At 37.6% G+C, this 25,726-nt stretch overlaps 1 protein-coding gene across 3 annotated transcripts in view; it reads left to right on the top strand.

Moving 5' to 3' along the window:
* Astn2 (astrotactin 2) overlaps nt 1-25,726 on the top strand; it is a 951,602-nt gene that overhangs the window by 797,609 nt on the left and 128,267 nt on the right. The window lies entirely within an intron of this gene.

Below are 25,726 nucleotides of genomic sequence, written 5' to 3'. Positions count from 1 at the left end.
TCTGAGCTACTTTTGATTTGATTCCTTTCAAGCAGGGAAGAAAGGCTTAGCAAGGTTTTGATTGTAGATGACAGGAGAAAACTCACTGGTTGGGACTTAATAAGTTTATTTTTATAAGTTGTCTTCTGGGTGTGCTTAGGAACTTTATATCTGTGTTCGTAATGGAATTTGAGCTGCTTGTTTCTTTTTGTATAATTTGTTCTTTTTTTCTCAAAATGCAGTCAGCTTTTACTTTATGCATGTTAAACTTAGTTGCTTTAGATCATTAACATTTATTGTTAAATTGGTATGCCTAGGTTTTACTTTAGCATCTTGTTAATTGTTTTCTTTAATCTTACTGATTATTTTATGCTTTACCTTTTTTTGCCTATTTTTTAAAAATAATTTTTATGGTTTCAGAATAACTTCTTCATTGATTTACTAAGTGAGATGCTTCCATTGCTTTGGGTCTTGTCTTAAGTTATAGCTCCTATTTTACATTTTAATAATTATATTTTATTAGTAATTTTTGAGAATTTCATATATGAGTACTGTATTTGCATCATTTCTACCCTGTATCTGTACCCTTCCCTGTTTCTGCTATTTCTTCCCCATGCCCTCTTAACTATTTAATATTTAAATATTATTCTCAATATTGCTCTCTCTCTCTCACACACACACGTGCACGCATGCCCACACACAACCTGCTGATTCCATTTAATATATATATATATATATATATATATATATATATATATTTAAGAATAAATACTTAAGATTAGATGTCCTATCAGGTAACATGTTCCTGGAGTAAACTTGTTCTCATTCTATTAGCAGCTTTTAATTGGCTATATTTATTCATCTAGGGGATTACCTGTGTAAGATTTTCTCCATCCACACAGAAATATAAAATGATATTTCCATTGTTTGGGAGATGTAGCCCCTGTCATTTATAGGAAATCATTATTTTTTATTGGATACCCTGCTTCTGTGGCTCTTACAGTCTCTTCACCTTCTCTTTTCTGATATTCCATGAGCCTTAAGTGTAGTGAATATGCTCTAAATATATCATTTGGAGCTGAGAACTCATAGTCACTTGTTCTCTGAATTTTTACTACTTACGGATTTACTACTTACAGATAGTCTCCATCTGCTGGGAAAAAGAAGCTTCTTTGTGGCATGCATACAACTACATTTAGCTGTGTCTATAAGGATAAGTATTTAAAATGCAGTAGGAAATTATACTAGCTTATGAAAGTAGCTGTAGTAGGCTTCCTCTAGAGTTCATGACTTCACCAACCATAGGTAGTTGGCTAGATTTGCAGAACTGGGTGTGAGTTTCCTCCTATTGAGTGGGCCTTAAGTCCAATTAGGTTACTATTGGTTATTCCTGAGATACAGGTACCATTATTGCACTCGTGGATCTATCTTGCTGTGTTTATTATTGGTGTGGTTTATAGGATTTATATTTGGGTAGGAGTTTTAATTCCTTTCCCTCTTGGAACAATGCATAACACCTTTGGATACTACAAGAGCTCATCTTCAGAGAGGAAACCTCCGGGTCAGTTCAAACTTGAGTCTTCCAAGTTCTGTGTCTGAAGTGTGTGGTGTCTTCCACAGTAGGGTCATACCATCAAGTTCTGGGGGTGGGGGTAAGCAAGGAACCTGGCAATGACCTATATTGTTTTGGGAGTGTCTTGAGTTTCTCATGCCTGGCACTAGAATTTTGCTAAATAGTTTGTGGCTTTGGGGGAGAGCATTATCAGCCAAAGTAGTATAACTTCATTTAAGTAATTCTATATATTCGCATATGCTATATATTATATATTTATATGTAAGGAGTAAGGTTTTCCTTCCCATCGCTTGTCTGGTCCCGCCGCCACGCCAGCCCCAATTAACACACTGAGACTCTGTATTTGATATAATGTTGTTGGCCAGGTACTAGTTTCTTATCGGCTAGCTCTGTCTTAAGTATTAACCCATTTCTGCTAATCTATGTATTTTCACGTGGTCTTCTCTAACCCTCGGAGAGCTGGCTGGCATCCAGATCTCTCCAGACTCTCCATCTTGACTCCTCCTTACTACTTCCTCTTTTCTCCTTGTCCCCCTAGTCCCGCCTATCTTGCTTTCCTATTGGCCAACAATGCTTTATTCATTAACCAGTATGAGAAACATATTTACAGAATGACATCTCCCATCATCTCCTCTTTTCTGTCTAAATAAAAAGAAGGGTTTTAACCTTAACATAACAAAATATATCACACAACAGTTATCAAATAAGAATCACAGTTAACAATATTTAGTCCATTAACATTTAGCAAGATTTAAGAAAATATTCCATCATCTATCCTATCTTTGTGTGTCTAAAGTCCTATATGTAACTTATCTTTAAGCTTAACTAAGGAAAACTATAACCATAACTATATGTGTTCAACTCCATCAAAGGCCATAGAAGGATAGTATATAAACTCTAGAAATGTCAGAGACATGTTGCCTTGTCAGTCACTTGAAGTTATTCTGTAATTTTCCATCTTCAGCCCATAGGCCATAGTGTGTAAGGAGTACGGTTTTTCCGCCTCCCACTGCTGGTCTTGGCCCACCGCTGCACCAGCCCCAAATAATACACTGAGACTCTGTATTAGATACAATTTTGTTGGCCAGGTACTAGTCTCTTATCGGCTAGCTCTGTCTTAAGTATTAACCCATTTCTGCTGATCTATGTATTTCCCTTACCGGGGAGCCGGCCAGCATACTGCTTTCTCCCGACTCTCCATCTTGGCTCTCCTTACTACTTCCTATTTCCTCCTTGTCTCCTAGTCCCTCCTATCTTCCTTTCCTATTGGCCAACACTGCTTTATTCATTAAGCAGTATGAGAAACATATATACAGAATGACATCTCCCATCAATAGTGTGTCTAGCAGACTCTTCAGTAAAGTAGGAAACTTTAAACTGTCTTCTTTTATTGGCAGTTTGTCATTCACTTTTCTCTGTGTCCTGAAGACTGTCTGGCACACTCATCCATGAAGCAGGAACTCTGTAGCAATGTCCATCTTGCATCAGCAGTCACTTTCCTGTGGGTCCTGCATGTCCAGTTTATACAACATAAAGTCAAACAGTCCAGACAAGAGCAGTATCTTGTCCAAATGGCTAGTCTTGCCATATTAGAAGTAAACTCCATAACTCCTTTCTTCAAGGTCCATCTTCCTTTCTGATGCAGGTGGTGTTTCCAGGAGCAATTATGTCTCATTGTCAAGAATAACCCTAAACCATTTAAATGCCATATTATGTAGGTCTTTGAAAGGTTTGAAGGATGCCTATTTATCTCAAATACATGTCTGTGTATCTAGAAATCTTAACTAACTTAACTATAAGATCTGACTATCATAGGTACTATCTATAATCTGTATTGAATCATACATTACATTTCTAAACGAGCTAGATAAACACAATACCTAAACAAGAGGAGAAATATACATATCACAAAATTGACCTTAAATTGTATCAATAAATAAAAATCCAATCCAAAACAAAGTATTCATATCTATGTCATAATTCCCTTTAAAAAGAGATTGATTGTGATCATTAATAATTTATAACCAACCACATTTAAATGAAAACAAACATTTATAAACAATATATGGGAATTTGGGTGTCATTCTTTCCAAACTGGCTTCCTGCTGATAGGGGGCACTGTCATGGGGATCATAAGAAGACACAGAAATCCTGGCTGTAGTCTGCATGGCTGGCTTGTCCCAATTGTTTTGAATGTTGGATCACCTGGGACGTTTTTTCAGGGGGGTCTGGCTTGATCAGACCACATTAGTCTGGAAGGAATCCACAGCTTTTCATTTTCTGTGGAAACAAAAATAGAAATCCTTTTCCCCAGTAACTTGTCCTTAGACTTAAATTTTGGAGTCAAAGCATTTTTAAAATATATAACTTGTATTAATCCAGAAGCATTTCTTTTATCAGTTGTTTTTTCCTCAGTAGTCAAACAATTTGAAGACAACAGAATAGTGTATAGTATCCAGTTTTTCTGTGCTTTCCATCTTTCTGTGACTTTATTTTTTTATTACTTTGTTTATTTTACTTTTTATTTTTTCATTTTTTGAGACAGGGATTCTCTGTGTAACTCTTATCTGTCCTGGAACTCACTCTGCATACCAGGGTTACTTTGCATATCACAGAGGTCTGCTTGCCTCTGTCTCCGGAGTGCTGGGGTTAAAGACTTGTGTCACCACACCCAGCTCCTGGCTGTATTTTAAAAACCATTTTATTCTTTTTCTTTCCCAAGCCTACGTATATTTTAAAACACACTGTAAACTTTTAGTGCTTTTTCTTAATGTGAATCTGTCTTTACTGTAAATCTTTATTTTTTTGTAGCCATGAGTCTTTTATCAGGTAAACAACAACATTGCTAAAATGAAAGTCATAGCTTTGTCAGCTGCGGTTTTTTGACATATGCCGAGTCAGGAATCCTCCTTTAGAGGAGCCATGCAAATATCTTCTTGTCTCTCGCAAAGCAAAGTCCAACCGAGAAAAATTCTGTTAGTAAGAAACCTTGTTTGTCTCTGTTCTTTTGCTTTTAAAACCCTTTTTTTTAAGCTTTTGTTAAATTTTAAGTGGAAGTTCTTATTAGCCACATGGGTGCCATATGTAAGGAGTTAGGTTTTTCCTCTCACCACTGGTCTGGTCCCGCCACTGCACCAGCCCCAATTAACACACTGAGACTCTGTATTTGATATAATGCTGTTGGCCAGTTATTAGTTTCTTATTGGCTAGCTCTGTCTTAAGTATTAACCCATTTCTGCTAATCTATGTATTTCCACGTGGTCTCCTCTTACCCTCAGAGAGCCGGCTGGCATCCAGATCTCTCCAGACTCTCCATCTTGACTCCTCCTTACTACTTCCTCTTTCCTCCTTGTCCCCCTAGTCCTGCCTATCTTGCTTTCCTATTGGCCAACAGTGCTTTATTCATTAACCAGTATGAGAAACATATTTACAGAATGACATCTCCCATCACTTATATTTAAGTGAACATGAAATAATTTGTTACTCTTTGACTTTTTAAATCACCCTTAGTGTTCTATAGTTCTCCTTCTTCCCTTTACCTAAGTGTTGCCCTCCTTGCTACCTACTCAGAGAAAGCCCATAGCTTATTTTTCCCATTTTCTGCTTCATAGCACATGTGCCATATTATCCCTTTCTCTGGGGCCCTCTCTTATGGTCACCGTTTTACTTTTCTGGTTTCTGTAGTTCCTCCATGTTATATGCACAGATATAAAGATTTTGTGTTAGGATCCAGAGATAAGAGAATATGCAATGTTGTCTTTCATGGCCTTGGTTACCTCTCTTGGTAAGATATGGTTTAATTTCATTATTTTACCTTCAAGTCTCCTCATTTCATTTCTTGTTGTAGTTGAACAATGTTAAATTGTATATATTTAACACATTTTCATTATCCATTCATCTGTTGAAGAACACATAGGTTGTTTCCATTTCCTATCTATTGTCAATAGAGCATCAATAAAAAGATCTGAACAAGTTATCTGTGGAGTTGGATACTGTTGTCATTTGGTCATATGCCAAGGAATTGTGTAGTTGGGTGATGTAGTAGATCTACTTTTAGCTTTGTAAGAATTCCCCACACTGATCTCCAGGGTGACTGGACCAGTTTACAATTCCATGGACCAGTTTGAAATCTTAGCAACCATGAAAGTGGGGCCCTCTTTTCCCATATTCTCGCCAGCATTTGTTGTTAGTTATTTTCTTGATCCCAGTCATTAGATGATGAAATCTCAAAGTAATTTTAATATGCATTTCTATATTTGCTAAAGATGTTGAACAGTTTTTACTATTTCTTTTTTATATATATGCAATTTTTATTTAAATTAGAAACAAGCCTGTTTTACATATCAATCCCAGTTTCTGCACCCTCCCGCCCTCCCCTGTTACCCCCACTAACCCTCATTTCATCCCCTTTCTGATTCCCAGGGAGGATGAGGCCTTCCATGGGGAGTCTTCAAAGTTTGTCATGTTGTTTGGAGCAGGACACAGGCCCTCTCCCATATGTCTAGGATGAGAGAGTATCCCTCTATATGGAATGGACTCCCAAAGTCCATTGGTATACTAGTGATAAATATTGATGCACTACCAGAGGCCCCATAGACTGCCCAGACCTCCCAACTAACATCACATTCAGGGAATCTGGGTTGGTCCTATGCTGGTTTCCCAGCTATCAAACTGGAGTCCTTGAGCTACCCTTTGTTCAGGTCAGCAGTTTCTATGGGTTTCTCCAGCCTGGTCTTGACCCTTTGTTCATCACTCCTCCCTGTCTGCAAATTATAGTTCACATCAGTCAGTGATCCACTCTTTCTATATCCACTTGAGTGTCTATATCCCATAATTTAAAGATGCTACTCATTTGTCTTCTTCTTTGCCTTACTCCATGTGAAAACTAAACTGTAACTCTTAGCCTGGTTTCTCTGTGTGTGCATGCTGACTTTCTCTGGCAACTTCTAAAATTCTCTTTATTACTCATTTTGAACAATTTTAGTATTTCTCCTGTCTGGAATTTATTGACCTTTCCTAGATCTGTGGGTTTATAATTTCATCACTTTGGCCATTAATTTGTCAAATAGATTTCTTCTCTCCTCATTTTTCTTCTTCATTGACTCAAATTACATGTGTATGCAGCCACCTGAACATCATTGGTGATGTTTGCTTTACTTTTTATTTTTCTTTCTGTCCTTCATTTGGATAATCTCTCATATTCTCTCTAGTACCTTCTCTAAAGTCTAGTCTGTTTTTAATGATGCATAGTGAAATTTTGTCTTTGGTTTCCATTTTATTTCTTGAAAGTTATGTCTGGATATATTCACTATCTTTTATTGTTGGCTTATTTTGTTTTGTTGAGACAGATGCTCTACTCCCTATGAAGTCATACCTGGCCTTGGGATTTTGGCCATTTTTGTTCATCCTTCTGAGATGGTGTTGCAGGCATGCTTTTCCATTCAAAGACTACTATTTAATGATTTTACAGTTGATTATTTATTTTGAAGTATGAGCACACTACTTGGGGGTATAAATATGGAGGATAGAAGTTGTAATTGGTTCTCTCCTTTTGCCATGAGAATTCTGGGCATTGAACTAAGGTCATCAGGCCTTAGTGGAAAGTGTCCTTACCCATGTAATATTACTAGTACAATATTTTTCACATGAAATTTAATTTAAATTTTCCCCTTTGCTAACTCTAACATCTGTATCAGTTCTGAGTTGGATTACTGATTCATTTTTGTACCTCATTACAGATTTCATTCTTCTTGCTTTCATTTGTGTACTTGAGTTTTTTTTTCCTTGTGTGTGTGAGTGACTGTGTGTGTGTGTGTGTGTGTGTGTGTGTGTGTATTCATGTGTTCATAATATGGAGGTTAGTAAAGGCTTTTGGGAGGCAGCTCTTTCCTTCCATTGTGGGTTCTGGAAATAAAACTCAGATCATTGCACTTGTGTGGCAAGTACGCGTATACTCCTTCCCATCTTGCTGACCTCATACTTGTAATTTTGTATTGGATGCCAAGCACTATGAGTTTTACCCTAATAATAATTTGAATTATGTTTTAAGAGACAGGTAAGCTATTGAGCTGTTTTCTTACGTATATGTGGAGGTGTGCGGTTGTTCTTGTGGAAGTCAGAAGCTGACACCATGTGTTATCTTCAAATGCTTCTCCACACAGTGCCTCTCACTGAACCTGGAAGTCAGTATTTCAGGTAGATTGGCTGGCCAATAAGCTGTTTGCAACTTTCTGTCTTCACACTGTGGTTACATGGATATTGATGATCTTAACTGAGGGCCTCGTGCTTGGAGAGCAAGCACCTTTACCATGGATCCAGCTCGCTAGCCCCATGGAGCAGTTTCTTTGGCTCAGTAGGTAAAAGCACTTGCAGCCTCATGACCTGAGCTCAACTCTTGTCCACCATGTGTTAGTCATTATGCTGCTGTGACAAAGTACTCAGAAGGAAGAAAAGAAAACACAGAATTTGAAAGGAAGAAAGATTTATTTTTATCTCACGGTTTCAGAGGTTTCAGTTCTGTGCCACTTGGCTGCATTGCTTTGGGTCTGGCTGGGGTGAGACAGCAGAAGTGTGGGTGAGAGGAGTTTGCTTAACCTCAGGACCCAGAAAGGGGAGAGTAGGGAAGACAGTATGAGGGGTGTGATGAGGAAATAAGGACAAGATTTTTCAAGAACATACCTCCAGTGAACTGGCGTCTCCAACCATCCTTACTTCCTAGATTTCATCACCTTATAATGATTTCTCAGATATATCCATGAATTAATATATAGTTTAAGGAAGAGCATCCAGGATGCATTCAGTGACTGAATCCAGTAACTGAGGGCCATGTCTTTAACATAGAAGCCTTTAGTTCAGCAGTTTTTAACCTGTGTGTCACAATCCTTTTGCTGATGGAATGATGCATTCACAAAGGTTGTCTAAGATATTTACATTACAATCATAACAGTAGAAAAATACAGTTATGAAGTACCAAAGAAAATAATTGTATTGTTTGGGAGTCACCACAATATACAGAACTGTATGAAAGGGTCAACGCTCTGGGAAGGTTGAGAACCCCTGCTTTAGCTGGTGGCACTTCAAGTCTGAACCATAATGCTTCTGGAAAGTGAACTTGGCCCATATTTAAATCCTCCAGCTTCATTGCACGAAGTTTGTACTGAAGAACATAAACTCAATGAAGGAATTTGGCAACAATTTAAGCAACTTCTCCCTGAGAGATCTAGTACGTGTCAATATGTTTGCTAGGTCTCAGTTTCCTCATATAGGGAATGGGTAAGCTATTTTAAGGATCAACTATAGTATAGTTCTTGGGGAATAGTATGTATTTAAAGATTCGTTTCCTCCTTATTTCCATGAATACAGCAGGGGGAGAAATTCAGATAGGGGAAGGGAGGAAAAGAGAAATGTGGAAAAAAAAATAAAATAAAGAAAGAGAATTGAACAAAGTTGGTCAGGTGCTGCCAGGTTAGGAAATCCTAGGCGCTTGCCTGTGATCTTTGGATTTTTACAGCATCCAAGTTCAGTGCTGAGATTATTTATTCAGAAGCCCATGTGTGTGCAAATGCAGACATAGGTGTGTACACTAATCTCTCTCTCTCTCTTGCTCCTGTGTGCTCATGCAAACACATACCCTTTATAGCTGCAATCTGCTGCATACTCCTTTGACCTATTGGATTGCACACCCTTTCTTCTGTCTCTTATCCTTGCTCTTGTCCCCCCACCAGGTTTGGTGCCCTCTTTGTTTCCTTCAGACAAGCCATTTCTCTGTGGATCCCAGGACTCTGTTAGGAATGCCAAACATAAGCCTCCTGTTCCAGTTCTTTTGAGCAGAAATGGGGTTTATTTTGTGGGGTGGCTAAATTCCCCGCACGCTAATCTGTCATCAGTATTAAAAACAGACGTCTGGTACTCCCATGTGGCCTCATCAGAGCAATTGGCATGAGTTTCAACCTCGCTTGCAGAGTAGACATGTGTGGAGTGGGGGAGTAAGAAGTGGGGCTGAAGCACAAGCCAACTTAATGAGTCCAAATCCCCTCTTTGCCCTACAGACTCAGAGGAGAGGGACGTGGGGAGAGATTATGCACATCACGAGTTAGTGGTAGACCCACAGCCAGATCTGAGGTTTTGGTTTCTTTTCTTGACCACCTTTACCCAGAGTCCAAGAGTCTATGTTATGTCTGTTATAGTTTTCTGTAATTGGTGAAAATCCTGAAGGCAGATACAAATAAGAGATAGCTGTATAGCTGGGCAGGAATGAAACTAACCACCATCTAGTCATTAGTGGTTGTGCTGGTGGGGTTCCTGATCCTTAAGTGGCAGGTTCCATCAGGATTATTACTTCTTTGTCATATGTATATCAGTTACTGGGAATCCCATGAGTTTGGAGTAGAATGCCCTTAAGGATGGAGTCCTCCTTCCTTAGTATAGGAACTGAGGCAGTGAGACTAGAAGGGAACAGGCCCACCATCCAATATAGTCTCCCACTTACCAGTGTGGCAATATTGCTATAGCTAATATATCTTCTTCAGGTATCTGCTGCTCACTTGATGTATTATTTATTTATTTATTTATTTATTTATTTATTTATTTATTTTTAATAGTGGCTTCTGTCTTTCCCTCAATTGAATTCCTAGCTTCAGCTCATTTAGTTCAGGGCTGGAAGACCAGCTGATTCTTGGCTCTTGAAGTGGCAGCAGGTCCTTTCTGCCCACCCCCTTCCCTCCTCAAGAAAGATAGCAACATCTGGAGCTAGTCAGTGCCCCTTTCTGTCCTGGCATCTGGAAGTCTGATGGGCCTCTACCAAGCAGATTGGTACCAGGCATCAGCCTTATCTCTTGCCAGCTCTCAAGTATTCTGATTCTCCATCCTTTCCTTTCCTTCCTTTTTTTCTCCTTTCTCTTTGTTTTCATTGTGTGTGTGTGTGTGTGTGTGTGTGTGTGTGTGTGTGTGTGTGTGTGTGTGTCTTGATATCTGCCTCTTCTATTTCTGCCCAAGTCTCTGTGTTCCTTTCTTTCTTTGTTGGAGATGGATCCAATATGATTTGGATGTGTTCTAGATTCAGATTTGGGTCAAGAAGAAGTTTGAAATTGTGAGAATCCACTCATTGTACATCTTCACTCCCTCTCACCATTAACCCTCACACACAGTTGAGAAGATCCTCTCCTCTGCACCTTTCCTCAGTATACACTCATCAACATACCTTGGACCTTAGCATAAATACTTTCTCAGAAGAGAAGACCATTTAGGAAAATGCTACTCCAGTAGCAGAGAGGTGTGTGGTAGCTTTGGTGAAGTAGTTACACTCAAAGTACTTATGACATTCTCAAGAAACAACATAGAGCTCCTCAAACCACATGGGTTGTGCCTCAGGTATGCTTCTTGTTGAGAAAACTAAAGGGTCTATCATCACACTGGTATCTGTTTTCCCTGAGCCAGCCTGAGGGAAATGATGTCCCTAGAATCAGAACTCCACCCTGCCAGCTAAAATGGAACAGGGATAGGCGTGGTGAGAGTGGTAAGTGAAATGTGTTCTGCAGGGTGAGGTACAAAATGACATGACTACAAACATCTGGAACTAATATTAGGGTCTTGGTAATGTTTCTGTCATTCCATCTGCTTTTTGAATGAGATACTTCTAAAGCCAAGAGCCTCCCCAAAGAAAAGGTGCTTATATCTTAAGAGTCTTACTTCTGTCCATTTTCCTCTGCTACCAATCCCATCTTCTTAACACAATTCTTCACAAGACACAAAAAACAACTTATTCATCCCATTAACATGATGGAACTTTTTCTGGTACAGGTACTTCGATATATAAAGACCATGATAGCAACACAGAATGCTTCCCCCCTCCCCAGTAAGCTCATGGTTTATTAGGAAAGAGAAACAGTTTAGTGAGAAATGTCTGTGATAACAAGATGGATGATGAGATAACATGTCTACTGTAAGATACAGGAAAGGAGTTTCAAACTCAGAATAGTGAGTTTTGTAAAAGGTACCAAGAGGAAGTGAGGCAATTGTTTGAGATTGTTGTCCCAATAGTTATCAGGATCAAATCAATGTATTCAAGAATTCCAGCCCGCATGGGGGATCACCCACAGTCTTTGCAGGTCTCCCTCCTGGTGCCATCTGTTGCCATTCTTATCCTTAGTGCCATCTGCCCATTGCAGAGAACAAGGGAATAAAACCTGTATTTCTGTGTCCTCACCAATATCTCCTTCCATGACAAGAATAAATATTGCCTGGGGGACTCCTACCTTTCATACAGAAGACTTTTTCAAGGCTAAATCCATCTTCTCTTATGTCATGGATATTCAGCTATCCTCTCAAAGAGGCAGACATGTAGATTACCAACATTATCTTCCTGCTTCAACTAAAATTTGTTCTAAAAATACTTAAGGTCTTGGTTTGGAACTTTCTCTTCATGTTCCTGTCATCCTAAGAAATGGATTCATTGTACTTGAAGATGACCTTTTTTAAACAACCAAGTTCTCGACCCACTCATTTTCAGTGAACTTTCATTTATTCTTTCTCAGCCAACCACTCCTAAGCCACATTGAAGTCTTTGTCCCCACAGGATATTTTTCCATCAAAATCATCAGTTTCCACACCCAACTGTTTGACCATAATGTTTTAGTCTTTTTGTAGATCTCCCACTCCTATCATCCCTGCCCTTTGACTCATCATCACTTGTCCTATCTTCATATAATTGCTTTGCCCATATATCAGTTCCAACTTTTAAAAGTCATTTCCCTAACGATGGTAAAGTCCATGGATTACATTTTAACTACTCTTAACAAGCACCTGAATCTGTCATTCTGTCTTTGACTACACACTAAGTGTCCTCCCTCTGTGATATTTAAGTTCAGAGTCTGGGATTCGGTGCTTATATATCATTAACCACCAGTGTCAGCTGACCTCTCTGTGCTCCTGGTTCCATGTTGCTCCTGCCCACTTACTTTCTCTATTACCCTTAAATGCATAACAGACACCCTTCTGTCACTTACCTCTATACCAATTTAAATATATAGGCACCATAATGTATGCTGTTCCTTCTCTTTCTTCATGTAATATAGGTGGCAGCCTTTCCATTTAGTTACTCTTCTAATAGCTTCCTTATATCTTCATATATTCTAAGGTGTCATGTATATTTTTCTCCCTATTTCCTACACTTCTTTTCCATTTTTAGCATCATATTTTCATCAGCACTTAAATGTGCTGTAAACCTTTTATATTAAAACAAAGAAAAAATACTCCACATTCCACAAAATAAAATAAATGTCCTCTTCCTCTAAAACTCATACTTTATGACATATTTTGTGGTAACTGACTCCACTGATCTTCATTTCTACTAATTCATCAACTCAGTCTATCCTGTCTTCTGTTACCACCAGGCTACTGAATCATTATACTCTGTGAATATTTTTGATCTCCCTGTCATTGAATCCAAAATTTTAGGTTAAATTTGGTGCATTTTTTAAAATTTCATATCAGAATACTGTATTATATATCATTTCTACCCCTCCCTCTCTTCCTATCTTCATTCTCTCAAATTTGTGACCTCTTCATTATTGTTACATATATGTGCAATATATATATGTGTGTGTGTGTGTATATATGTGTGTATATAGATATATATGAGTCCATTTATGTTCGTGTATGTTTCTAGTATGTACATGTGATTAGGACTAACCGTGTGGGAACCAATAACCTATCAGGGGGATCATTCTTGGAGAATTGACTCATTCTCTTTCAGAGGCTATTACTTGACTATAGTTCTTCATCTAGGAGTGGGTTCTTGTGAGGTTTCCTTCATCCACACTTTGCCAGTGACTTTTTAAAAAGTTATTTTTAATTAAAATATTATATCATTTCCCTTCCTGACTCCAGCCCCTGTCACGACTCCTCTCTGTTCTCTCTCAAATTCATTGCTTCTTTATTTTTAAGCACTGTTGTCACATAATATATGTACATGTTATACATTTTTGTTTTGTTGTATAATACACATATCTTTATATAAAGAAATGAATATATATATATGTATATATATATATATCCTGCTGAGCTTCTTCAGTGTTGTTTGCATGCATGTTTTTAAAGCCGATCACTTAATATTAGATAATGAATTAGGGGAAAACTAATTCTCCCTCTCTTTGTTTATGGTTCTTTATGGTGTGGCTCCATGACATTTCTCCCATCCATGCTGGGATATCAACTGGTGCTGAAATTGTCCTTGTTTGTTTAACTATCCGTATTGTTGAGATTTCATGGTTGTACCTTCCCTAGAATATCTAGAAGATTTTTTAAATTTTCATAAATTTTTCTGATACTTTTTCACATTCTGTAATGTTGACTCTCTTCCAAAATGTTTTATATCCATGGCTTTTTGATAACATACTACCTTTTCTTTTCTACTCCCTTCCCTGACTTACTCTTGGTCTTCCTTGATAGATCCTATGGCTTGGTTTTGTAGATTCTTTGCCCAATTTAAGAAATCTTTGGGATACTTACCCATATCTCTAGCAAAACTCCATACAGTCATTGTTCTTTGTTTTTGTTAATTACCATAGATTTATTATGAAAAGTGATTAATCTCATAACATCTTCATATATGTGTATATATATTTAGCTTAAATTCATCCCCCCATTACTCTATATTTCCCCTTTTATTTTGTTCCTCCCTTCCAAATAGTCTTCTTTTACTTTCAGGTTCCATGGTGTGTGTGTGTGTGTGTGTGTGTGTGTGTGTGTGTGTGTGTGTTTTATTTCACTTGATACAATTGATTACTTCTTTTAGCTGAACAAAACTTCATTGTACAATTATTCACCACATTTTTCATTATCGATTATGCCTTATTTTCTCTGTATATCTTTGGTAATATACAGCTAACTTCTATACACATCTGCAATTTATTGTCCTATAAACAATTCAAACTCAATATTTCTTAAACTGAATATCCTACCTCCCTGAAATCTTGCTGCTCTCTGGGTGTGTATTTACTGTCCAAGAAATTGATACAGCTATAAAGTCAGGGTCTTAAAACCTCAGGGACTTCTTTTGTTTGTTTATTTCTTATTTAGCTAATAATTAAACTATTTTGTTCCAGTCACTGTTTTCTTAGGAATCTATTTTTTCAATCTCTGAAGCCTATTCTAGACTATTATTTTTTATTCACTTTCTCATTAGTCCACAAATTACCCATCTTTTCTCTATTTCTGTTCTTAATTTTGAAGGGACATTTGCTACACAGTATGCAGGTGACCTTAGCCAGGGTTAAGTAACTAGGGACCCCACTAAAAATTAAAATAGGTATATGGTTCATAAATAAGATTTTTCCTCTATTAAGCCTTATATTTCTATTACTTCTATGATTGAATGAAACCATTTTATTTTTTAACAAGTTCTAAATGGTTATGAATAGTGCAATTACCTAATTCTCTGCTGTTTGTTCTCGACACCCCCGATTTTCCCCCTTGTGTCTATACACTCTAATCTCAGTTTCAGTTCCACTTATCTGAATTATTTCATTGGAATTATTGCTTTCTTTGACCTTATGGCTTTTCAGCACTTTCTCTCCTCTCGGCATAGTAATGCACTTTGCAATGCTGAATATATTTTGATTGGGCACAGAGGACAAGGATTAACTTTGGAATTTCTTACTAGACTCTTAACATCCCCACCATTAATTACTTTTATCACTCTATCTCCTGATTTTCATAAAATGTCTGACCTACATTAAACATTGAAAGAAGACATAAGTAAGAACTAATGTGATAAAGTAAAGGCTAAGTAGTGCCTAGATTATACATTTTAAGTTATGGATTTAAAGAATAAATATCAGATTTTGGAGAGGCAATGTGTGCTAAAGTCTAGAAACTTTAACATTGTGGCTATTCTATGAAGGTTGAATTGAAATTCATACATGAATTAATTCTTATATTAATCTTTCAAAGTAGATGCACAATAATATTCAGAAATGAAAGTTGAAGATTTGATTTGTGAAGGTCAAGGTTTTTTTTTTTTTATGTAAGACTAAGAATTTGCCTTGTGTTTCTTGACTATTTAATCAACACCTATTCCCATCACTCTTTGCTGGCATAAGGCCAGACAGAATCAAAAAGCCCCTATTTCTCGAGAGTAGGAACATCTGAGTGTTCTTTGAAGAACTGAATCACCCTGAGAAATTATTCCGCGTGTCATCAAAGCATGGGGGAGTTAATCTTAACTCTAAATGAGGGTTTTTTTGTTTGTTTATTTGTTTGTTTATTTTATCATACCCTGGAGAGCAAACTATGACTTAAGTAGAGATAACCCAATGGTTATGAGAGAAAATATGAAAATGACTATGTCTGTGAAGCCCTCCCTCCTCCCACACAATAGGAGGATTGAAAAAACAATTGGGATTCCTCTCTAAGATACCTCACAATTGACTTTTAAAACTGCAGGCATAGCTAAGTGGGGAACCCTTGCTTGATCCCAAGTAATTTGTCATATAAACAGATAAATAAACAAAAAAATCCTTTCTTCATTTTATCTCAACTCCAACCTTATTATTTTCCCAGAAAAGCCAAATAAAATAAAATAAATAGAAGTATCTAGAACCACCATTATTTTTGAGGGGCTTTCTTTCCTCTAGTCTGGTCCCTGTATTCAGTCTTCCTATGTCATCATAGCTCTATGGATCTATTATATCCTCCCATCAGAAGAAAGTGCAGAATTAGCAGCAATACTTGTTACCACTGATATAAGCCCCCATCAAAATGATATATGATGAATGTGAGATGCTGTCAAGAAATCTCATTCAATAACTATCTAATTTATTTCTTTTTTGTAACTCCTTGATGCTTTAATCTTCTGCAAGATATGCCTTAAATTAGAAATAGAAAACCACTGGCTACTTATGCATCAAAAATATTTTAGTAAGTTGGCATCATTGGAAATCTGGATGATTTTTTATATGGAAATCTGGATTCAAGAATTCTGTTGAAAACTAGTAGGTTCTGAAAGCCTTAGGCTTACAATCCCATATGGCAAGGGTAGGCAGGAGAGTTGAGTAGCAACTGCTCACTTTAGAGAATGTATGTAAACTCTAGTTTTCCATACCCCTCTCTTTTTTTTCTAGATTTGCTAGTGTTGTCTGATCCAGTATGTTCATTTACAGAGTCTGATCTGCTATATGGCTCTTCAATGTAATGTTTCTCATCTAAACCAGGATCTTTCTGATCTCTTCTGAGATCTTTCTCTTCTCTTGTACTATGACATTTGACTTAGACTGATTTGACATGATAAATTTTGAATTATTATATTCAATAATAGAAGAACAGTGTTCATAAAGTTGCTTTCATTTGGGAATACTTGCCATGAGATATACCCCAGTATACACTTCAAGATCTGTGAGGGCTTAACTCTAGATTTTCACTGTCAAATTATTAATCTTCCCCTAGAACAAATCCTAATCTATAGCGAAAGCTCAGTAAATGAGTATACTGAGCAAAGCAAAGATTCTGTGTTAAATTTCATCCCCAAAATAACTCTGATAACTCTGTTGGAGGTTTGCTATTGCTGTCTTAATTTTCATAAAGCAGAACTGGAGTTTATAAGTTGACTAATCCTACACTTCCAGAATTCCTAAACTATTTTCTTCTGAAGGTACTTACAAACAAGGTAAAAATATTCTCTTCATTTTGAAACTTTGGGATCCAAGTGTGAACGTCAAGAATTTTTCTCACCAGTCTCCTTAAGGAGAAACTTTTGACCAGCAAATAGCTGGTGTCTCTCATGTCCCAGAAAACTGTGGTTTTCCAAAGTTTAGATTTCTCTACCAGTCCTATCCCAGTGTACATAAATGTCCTGCATTTACCATCCTTTCTCGTGTTCACAATCTTTCTGCATTTGTCATCTCTTTACTTGATCACGATGTTGTGCCTCTCAAGCATATGACTGAGGACACCTCCAGAGCCTCATTGCCTGGGTATTCCCTACTTCTGCACCATTAACATCATAGGGGAAGGCTGAGTTCCATGGAGAATTATTTCCAGGTTAGAGGATACTATTTCCAATAGCAATCATGTATTCTATGAGGCATGAAAATTGATTCCTTTATGAAGTATTACAAGTGATATTTTCTTTACATTTGAAAAAGAGGGCAATATAAAACAACTCATTTACTTTCTTGAGTTGGCTCTCAGGAAGCCAGTGACTAACTTAGCATGTGAGGGTGGTAAAAACATTATCTGCATCCTGTCCTCAGACACACCAAGCTTGTTATATCACGTCTACTTCTCTATGTTTAGAATGCTCCAGCTTTCTTTGGGTATTTACCCAGAAGCTGTGTAGCTGGGTCATATGGTACTTCTACTTTTAGTTTTCTGAGAAGCCTCTCTACTAATTTCCACAGTGGCTTCACTAGTTTCCACTCCCATTTGTGGTAAATAAGAGTTTCTTTTTTCTCACATTGTTGCCAGAGAGGGCATCATTGGAGGGGAAGTGACTAATAAAAGGAAGGTGATTAATAGAAGACATGTGACAAGGAAGTAGAAAGAGAACTGTGGGGTGACAAGGGTACCAATGGGAGAATGGGGCAGTGAAGGAGAGAAGTAGGGGAGGGGGACAAATAAGAGCAGAGTATGTATGGAAATCACATAATGGAACCTATTATTTTGTATGCTAATTAAAATAATTTAAAAAGAATTATACACTTCTCCTACCCCACTTTCTGGCACTGCTGATTTTCTCATTGATTGAGAACCCATCCCACTCTTATCCTCACAGAAAGGCTTTTTTGGGCCATGAAGATACAGGGTTGGTTCTCTGTGTTTTATGTTACATCCCCTTTTATTATTGTTGCTATGAAGTTTAATTTATTTATTTATCGAATTTTTAATTTTTTTTAGAAATAACTTTATTGAGGGTATAATTAACATACATAAAATTGCACACATCTTATTTTTTAATGTGTGCATATATATAGGATGGCATAACCCATCTCCCCACAGGTTTCCTTTTGTTCATTTGTATGGCCATCAGTGTGTAGGTGTAAGAATACTTATCGTGCCATCCATCCTTGTAACACATTTCAAAGCATGCAATCCCAGAATGCTAGCTGTACATGCTATGTTTGGTAGCAGATCTCTGAAACCATCTTATCGTGCAGAACAGAAAGTTTATATCCCGTTGAAAACAATTCTTCATTTCTGCATCACCCCAGCTGGTGGAAAGTACCATCCTATTCTGCGCCTCTTTGAATTTTGCTATTTTAGATACTTTATGTAATTGGAACTATGCTGCTTTTATTCTCCTGTGGCTGACTTATTTTGTGTACTTTAGGCTTATCCATCTTCCTGCAAGTGACAATGGCATTTTTTAGGCATTACATATCTACATATATATGTTTCAATTACATGTATATGGTTGTCTCCATGTAGGAGTCTGTGCACATGAGTACAGATGCTTGTAGAGGCCAAAAGAGGTACTGAATACTATAGAGCTGGAGTTACAGGCTGTTGTAAGCTGATCAACATAGCTTTGGGAATTAAACTTGGCTTCTCTGAAAGAACCTATACTTCTTAACCACTGAGACATCTCACCAAACCCCTCCCCTTTCTTCCCTTTATTAAAAAAAAAAAACAACTGTTTTGAAACAGTCTTACAACATAGCTGAACATGTGATGGGATGGAAGGTATGTGCTCTGAGAACACCCAACTATATCACATTAAAAAAAAATCATTTTCCTCAGTGCAAAGTTTTATTTTCCCCTTACCTTGGTTATTGAGAATAATATTAATTATGAAAGCACACCTCCATGTTTTCAATGGTTATGGATATTCTTGGTTGACAACTGGACCACACATAGAATTAACTAAAACTCAAGAGGCTGGATATAGCTGTGAAGGATTTTTCTATTTATTAAAACATTTGAAGTGTGAAGACCCATCCTAACAATAAGTAGAATGGTGCAACCAGGAATATAAGAGTAAGGTTCAACTACTCTTGACTCTGTCCTCAATGTGAATTGGGATTTTATCTGTCTTGTTCCATTCTGCATTCATAGCATCAAAATATGAATTAGGATATTCTCAGAAGTCAAAAAAACAGGTTGTTGCATCACAAGTTAAGTAGAATGGCATCTAATATGAGTGAATCACTGCAACAGGAATAATACTTAGTAAGCAACTACTCTATCCCAGGACCTCTATAGGCATGGTGAGAATTGTGAAGCTTTTAGAGGAAAAGAGGAGTCAAATAACTGAGCACTTACTAGCCAGGTACTATTGTGCAGTCATCATAAATTATTTAGAAATATAGTTAATATTATACTCATGTCATAGATGAGAAGATGGGTTCAGAGGGTGCAGTCACTTGTTTAAGGGCATGGAGATACTAAATGATAGAGTTGGGGATTTAAACCTTGATCTTCTCAGTTAGAAGCACATGTTCTTCTCCTTTATTCTTGATGCCTTTCAAGGAATGCTTGAAAGTGGAAAGATTTTATTTTGAATAAAGAAAAGGAGAGAAGTATGTAGGAAAACATAAAACATTTGGATTGCACTTTTGGTTGGGATGATGCATAAAGTGGTGGCATTGGAAGCTGCTTTCAAGTGAGTTCTGAGCCACTTTGCTCATATTCTGGGCCAAGGTATGTAGTTCACTATATTTCATGCATTGAATACAAACTATTCACCATGGAGCATGTGATAAATCATTCCTTCTAGTGGTTAGATACAGTTGTCCTGGAGCACTACATTTCTTGGGGGATTTCTGGTCCCATAGAATATGGAGAAAGGAGTGATGAAAAAATGATACCCAAGGAGTGCAATGAACTAACTGAATCTAAAGTGGCAGATCAAAAAATCAAATGTCAACAGAGTGTCCACTCCTTACATTTCTCACCTAAAACTTGGTTCATAGATGTTCTTTTAAGTTATGTCTCTTCTACATAAGTGGTAATTGACAATTCATCCTTGGTACTAGACAGATGCCAGAGACAGACTCAAATGTAGTTTAAAGTAAAAAACCAATTTCATTTTGTGTTGTTTCCATTTTGATAATCCCTTGGACTGATTCGAAGCAAGGACTGGGAGCAGATAGTTTATTTGTGAAATCTGCTTGAGGAATAGATGTGATGAATCATAGTGGGGTCAGAGAAATAGACCAGTACAGTGGAATTATTGAGAAACTTAAGCTCCTGTTTCCTGAAGAATGTAGAGATAGGAGTGTAGGCTATATCCTACTAGCTCTATCATTTGAAAATTATGGTTTCTTTGACTTCTAGGCTAGGCTTGTCTACATGTGCTAAGGGAGCTTCCAAGGCTCCACAAAAAGGCTTCAGGCAGAAAATACAAAGACTTACCTGAGGCAGAGTGTATCACAGAATCAAAAATGAATCTAAATGCAAACCAAAACTACTGCAACAGGGGGCTGAAATCTGAGTACTCTGAACTGGAATACTCATTCAGAAAATGTTGATACCATGTAACTGCACATCAGACACATTGCTGTGTTTTAAAAGAGAAATGCAAAGAGAAATGTGTGTGTGTGTGTGTGTGTGTGTGTGTGTGTGTGTGAATGTGTGATTTGTTTCCTCTTGGAATACTGGAATGAAAGAGAGAGAGATGAAAAAAAAAAACAGGCCAACTCTATGACAGTATGGTAAAATGAAAGTCAGTTTAAATGTAAAGTTACAGTGAAAATAGTGTCACTTTGGTTGAGATTCTGGTAGTCAGAGATGCCTTTCTGGAGAAATAGTCTTTGAGCTCAGTCTGGAAATATTTCATTAATAGAAGGGGAAAAGGGAAATCCGGGCAGAAGGAAGGACATGGGGACAGAATGGAAGCTACCTAGAGGAGCACAGTGTGGGAGAGTTTGGAGTTTGTGACCCAAAGGCCAGGTTAAGATATCTGGACTCTTTTCTGTAGGCAGATGAGAGATGAGAGGTGCTTATAGGTTTAAGTTGTGATGAGAATGCAGTTTCTCACTCTTAGTCAAGAATGGCCAGAGGCAGGTGAAAATCATGGGTGGTTTTAGGATACAGTACACCCTGCCAGTCTTGGCTTACTTGGGCCATTGGCAGAAGAATAGAGGATCTAATTTGGACATGTAGAATCAAGGTAAAGATAGAAAGTGGGTTGTACCCTCCAGACATTCTCTGTTTTCAACATCCATGTGGAGAATGACATTAGCATTCTACTCTGCCATCTAGGACAGGTGAATAATTTTTATTAATGTGTGGCTTGGTGAGTTCCCTCAACCCTCATCTATCAACCTCTGCATTGTGCCTTCAACAGCACCCCACACCCAGTGCCTCAGACGCCCATACATCATGCCTCAAGGCAGAGAAGCATATTCCCTTTTATCTCCTTTGCAAAAGCACAGATGTTCAGAATGTCAGTAAATTCACCCAGACTTCTCTGCAATTCAGGCACAGTCTCTCCCTGGATGACCCCCTTGGAATCATCATTCCCACTGCATTCCAAGCAGATAAACTCTCCTTTTGTTCCTTCACTCAAGAACCGCCTCCACCCCATGCTTTCAACCCATGTGTCATGGACAGCACATTTGTGTAGCCATTTCTGCCTTGTCCTACTTGTTGAGGCCATTTGTGAGGCAGATATTGTATTAATTATCATCTGAAAATGTGTGTGCCATTACATACTGAGATGCATGGCTCATTTTTAGACTTCAACTGCATCTCCCCTTAATCATCTAATTAGGAAGGCAGCATCATGAAGGGCAAAGGACCATGAGCTCAGGGTTGCACAACAACTGGTTCTGATACTAAATCCTTGTGTGGTCTTGGTATTTCTATGGGTTTGATTCACTTTGTCTGTGAAATGAGGTGGTTGAATTAATCAACTCTGAGGCTTTTATATTTTCAAAGTTTAATTATTCTAAGCTTGTAGGATTATTAAATACTTAAATACTACATTGACTTCTTTCATTCATTTGTGACAATATGCCTTCACTTATTTTTTAAAGTTTCAGTAGAAATATACTACTCATATAGAAAAATTACATTAATTATAAATGTAAACTTCATACATTTTCTTGAAGTGAACATAGCCATGTGCCTATATCCCGACAAAGAAACAAAACATTATGAACTACACAAAGCCTCTCAACCACAGCCCCTTCCTTAAGAGTAAGCACTGCTTGATTTTTAATAGGCTAATTTTACCTTTTTTAAAATTTTAGACTTTTAACACAAAACCATATAATATGTACTCAATTTTATTTTACTATGCTATGAGATTCATCTATATTGCTAAAGTTGTTCATCTTTCCTTATTACCTTCCTCTCACTCCTATTTTCTCCTCTCTTCCTTTCTGTCTTTCTTTTCCTTTATTTCTTCCTTTCTTTCTTTCCTTCTCATGTAACTCTTATTTAAAAGTCTGGTAGCTATCTTAAATATATGGATTGATAGCCTAAAACAGAACCTTTCTCAGTAAAGAATCTTGGAAATAGTCTCTCTTAGTTATATCAAACCAAACCAAACAAAACCAATAGATTACAGAGGATAAAGTACTGCAAGAAAGAAAACTGACCCTTCATGGTATGTTAAAGTGAAAAGCCTCTGGAGAATAGTTAGGGAAATTTGGTCCAAAATTCCAGAGCTACTGGGAATAAAAGGGTACAAAATCCTTACCTCTTTCTTTTGTGAATTTTAGAACTCAGGTTGTTTATGATTGCCCCAACATCTAGGAGTCTTCAGAGTAGAAGACAATGACATTTGATTCAAGGCCACACTCTGCATGCATACTTTGACACATGACCCAAGAATGCAGCATAGAACATAAATCAATGTGTTGTTCACTTATGCTTGGCCTTGAGGCTGTGGGATTAGTGTGGTCTGTGTAATGGTTCTTTTTTTTTCTTCCTTCCTTCCTTTCTCCCTTTCTTAACTTTTTTTTTGTTTTTGATTTTTTTTATTTAAATTTGAAACAAGTTTGTTTTACCTTTCAATCCCAGTTCTCACACCCTCCTGTTCTCCTGTTATTCCCCCTCCCCCAGTCCCATCCCCCTTCTGCTCCCCAGGGAGGATGAGGCCTTCCATGGGGAGTCTTCACAGTTGGTCATATCAATTGGAGCAGGGCTCAGGCCCTCACTAATGTGTTTAGGCTGAGAGAGTATCCCTCTATGTGGAATGGGCTCCCAAAGTCCATTGGTATACTGGGATAAATACTAATCCACTACCAGAGGCCTCATAGACTGCCTAGTCCTCCCAACTAACCCCACATTCAGGGAATCTGGGTCGGTTCTATGCTGGTTTTTCAAGCTATCAGATTGGAGTCCATGTGCTCCCCCTTGTTCAGATCAGCAGTTTCTGTGGGTTTCTCCAGCCTGGTCTTGACCCCTTTGCTCATCACTCCTCCCTGCCTGCAACTGGATTCCAAGACTTCAGCTCAGGGTTAGCTGTGGGTATCTGCTTCTGCTTACATCAGCTACTAGTTGAAGACTCTAGTAGTCTTCAGGTAGTCATCAGATAGTTATCAGGTAGTCATCAATCTCATTATTGGGGAAGGGCATTCTTTCTCTGTGTTATAGCATCACAGAGCAATAAGGACAGCTGTTCTCAACAGTGACATCATGTGACAGTGTAGGGAATTACTGCCAAAGACCTTGCAGGGACATTAGGTGCAGTTTGCTTCCCTTACCCCACACAGTAAGTATCCCTGGAGCTTATATTCTGTAGGGAGAGCATTCTCTGAGGGCTACAGACACTTCTCAGTGTTGTGGGCATGTGAGACTAAGAGGGCAATTGATCTAAGATTTATAACAATTGTTTGTACTCCAAGTAGATGAAGTTATCATTCATTTATTCAGAATGTATTCATTGCATTTCATTTAATCATATATTCAGTTATTTAGATAATTTTAGAAGTAAAAAATATTCAACTAGAATATGCTTTTCCCTTCAATACTCAATAGTCCAAATACACCCAGAAGCTCCTGTGGCTTTATACCTCTGGCTTTGATTGGGGATGATTTCACTTGGGAGAGTTGTCTTCATACAACATTGTATGCACTAAACAGACACTTGCTCATCATGGAGGTCCTTTTTTACAAGTGTAAAATTGTATGACTCTCTTCCACTTACTTCCCAAATTAATTCTCTGGAATTAAGTTTTCTTATTTTAAAATAAAGACAAACAGTTGTAGGCCAGTTCAGTGTAAGTTCTTTTATAAATCTATATCTACTAGGTCTCAGAGAAATCATTATCTTTTACTTTACTTATCTTGCCTATGACCCTATGAGTCAGTCACTCATATAAAAGTGAATAACCCGGGCATTTTCCCAAAACATAAAGATGTGGATCCAACACTTAAGATTTATGCACTGCACCATTATTTTACCATTTTAAAAATGGCATAAACAAGTCTCAGGGAAGAAAGCCACCATATATTGATTTTTCGGGTATAATTATGTTCAGTAGCCATAGGAAGTCATGTCCATTTCACTGAAGCAGACACTTGTATTTTCATCCTTAAAATATAAATAAAAAAACTTAAATTGGTGGATAAGGGGCTAGTAAGTATATACGGCCAATATTATTTGTATGGCTCAGTTACCAGGACAAATGACCCTAGGATATTTAACTCTTGAGTTCATACCAAGGCCCCAGTTTCACATGGGACTAGGAGCTCTATTGACATCTTGGTGTTCTGAAACAGTATTTCTTTCTGACCTCGCTCATTATGGAAAGCAGCTTCCTCCAGCTGTTAGTTGGTGGCCTCTTGTAAACATCCAGTTACTGATGAGTTTGAAGAATCTACCACTTGAGAGCACAGCTTCCTCCTAAACTCAAAGTGTGTATCAGGATTTTATTCATAAAGATTGTATTCTTCAGTAATTATCCAAAGTCCAAAAAATCTTCTTGGAGTAATCACTACCATTTACTTCATAAATCTGTGTGCCAGACACTGTACAAATGGTATTGAATGTGTTTACTCAAATCCTTGAGGTGACAAGTTTTGAAGTTCATCAGCTTTAAGAAGAAAACTGGTGCTATTAAGAGAATTCATTCACCTAAGTAGAGTGGATCTTGAAACCATTTCTCAGAACCCCTGACTCTTTTGGTTTGCCTGACTTTCTCTCTCTGTCTGGGCAAAGGATCATAGGTGTTGGAAGAGACTTTGCATGTCAGTGTAGCTAAGTTCCTCTCAGCTCCTGCTTTACCA

The sequence above is a fragment of the Phodopus roborovskii genome, unplaced genomic scaffold, assembly GCF_943737965.1.
Source record: "Phodopus roborovskii unplaced genomic scaffold, PHOROB, whole genome shotgun sequence".
Taxonomy (NCBI): Eukaryota; Metazoa; Chordata; class Mammalia; order Rodentia; family Cricetidae; genus Phodopus; species Phodopus roborovskii.
This window is presented reverse-complemented; position numbering and strand designations above follow the sequence as displayed.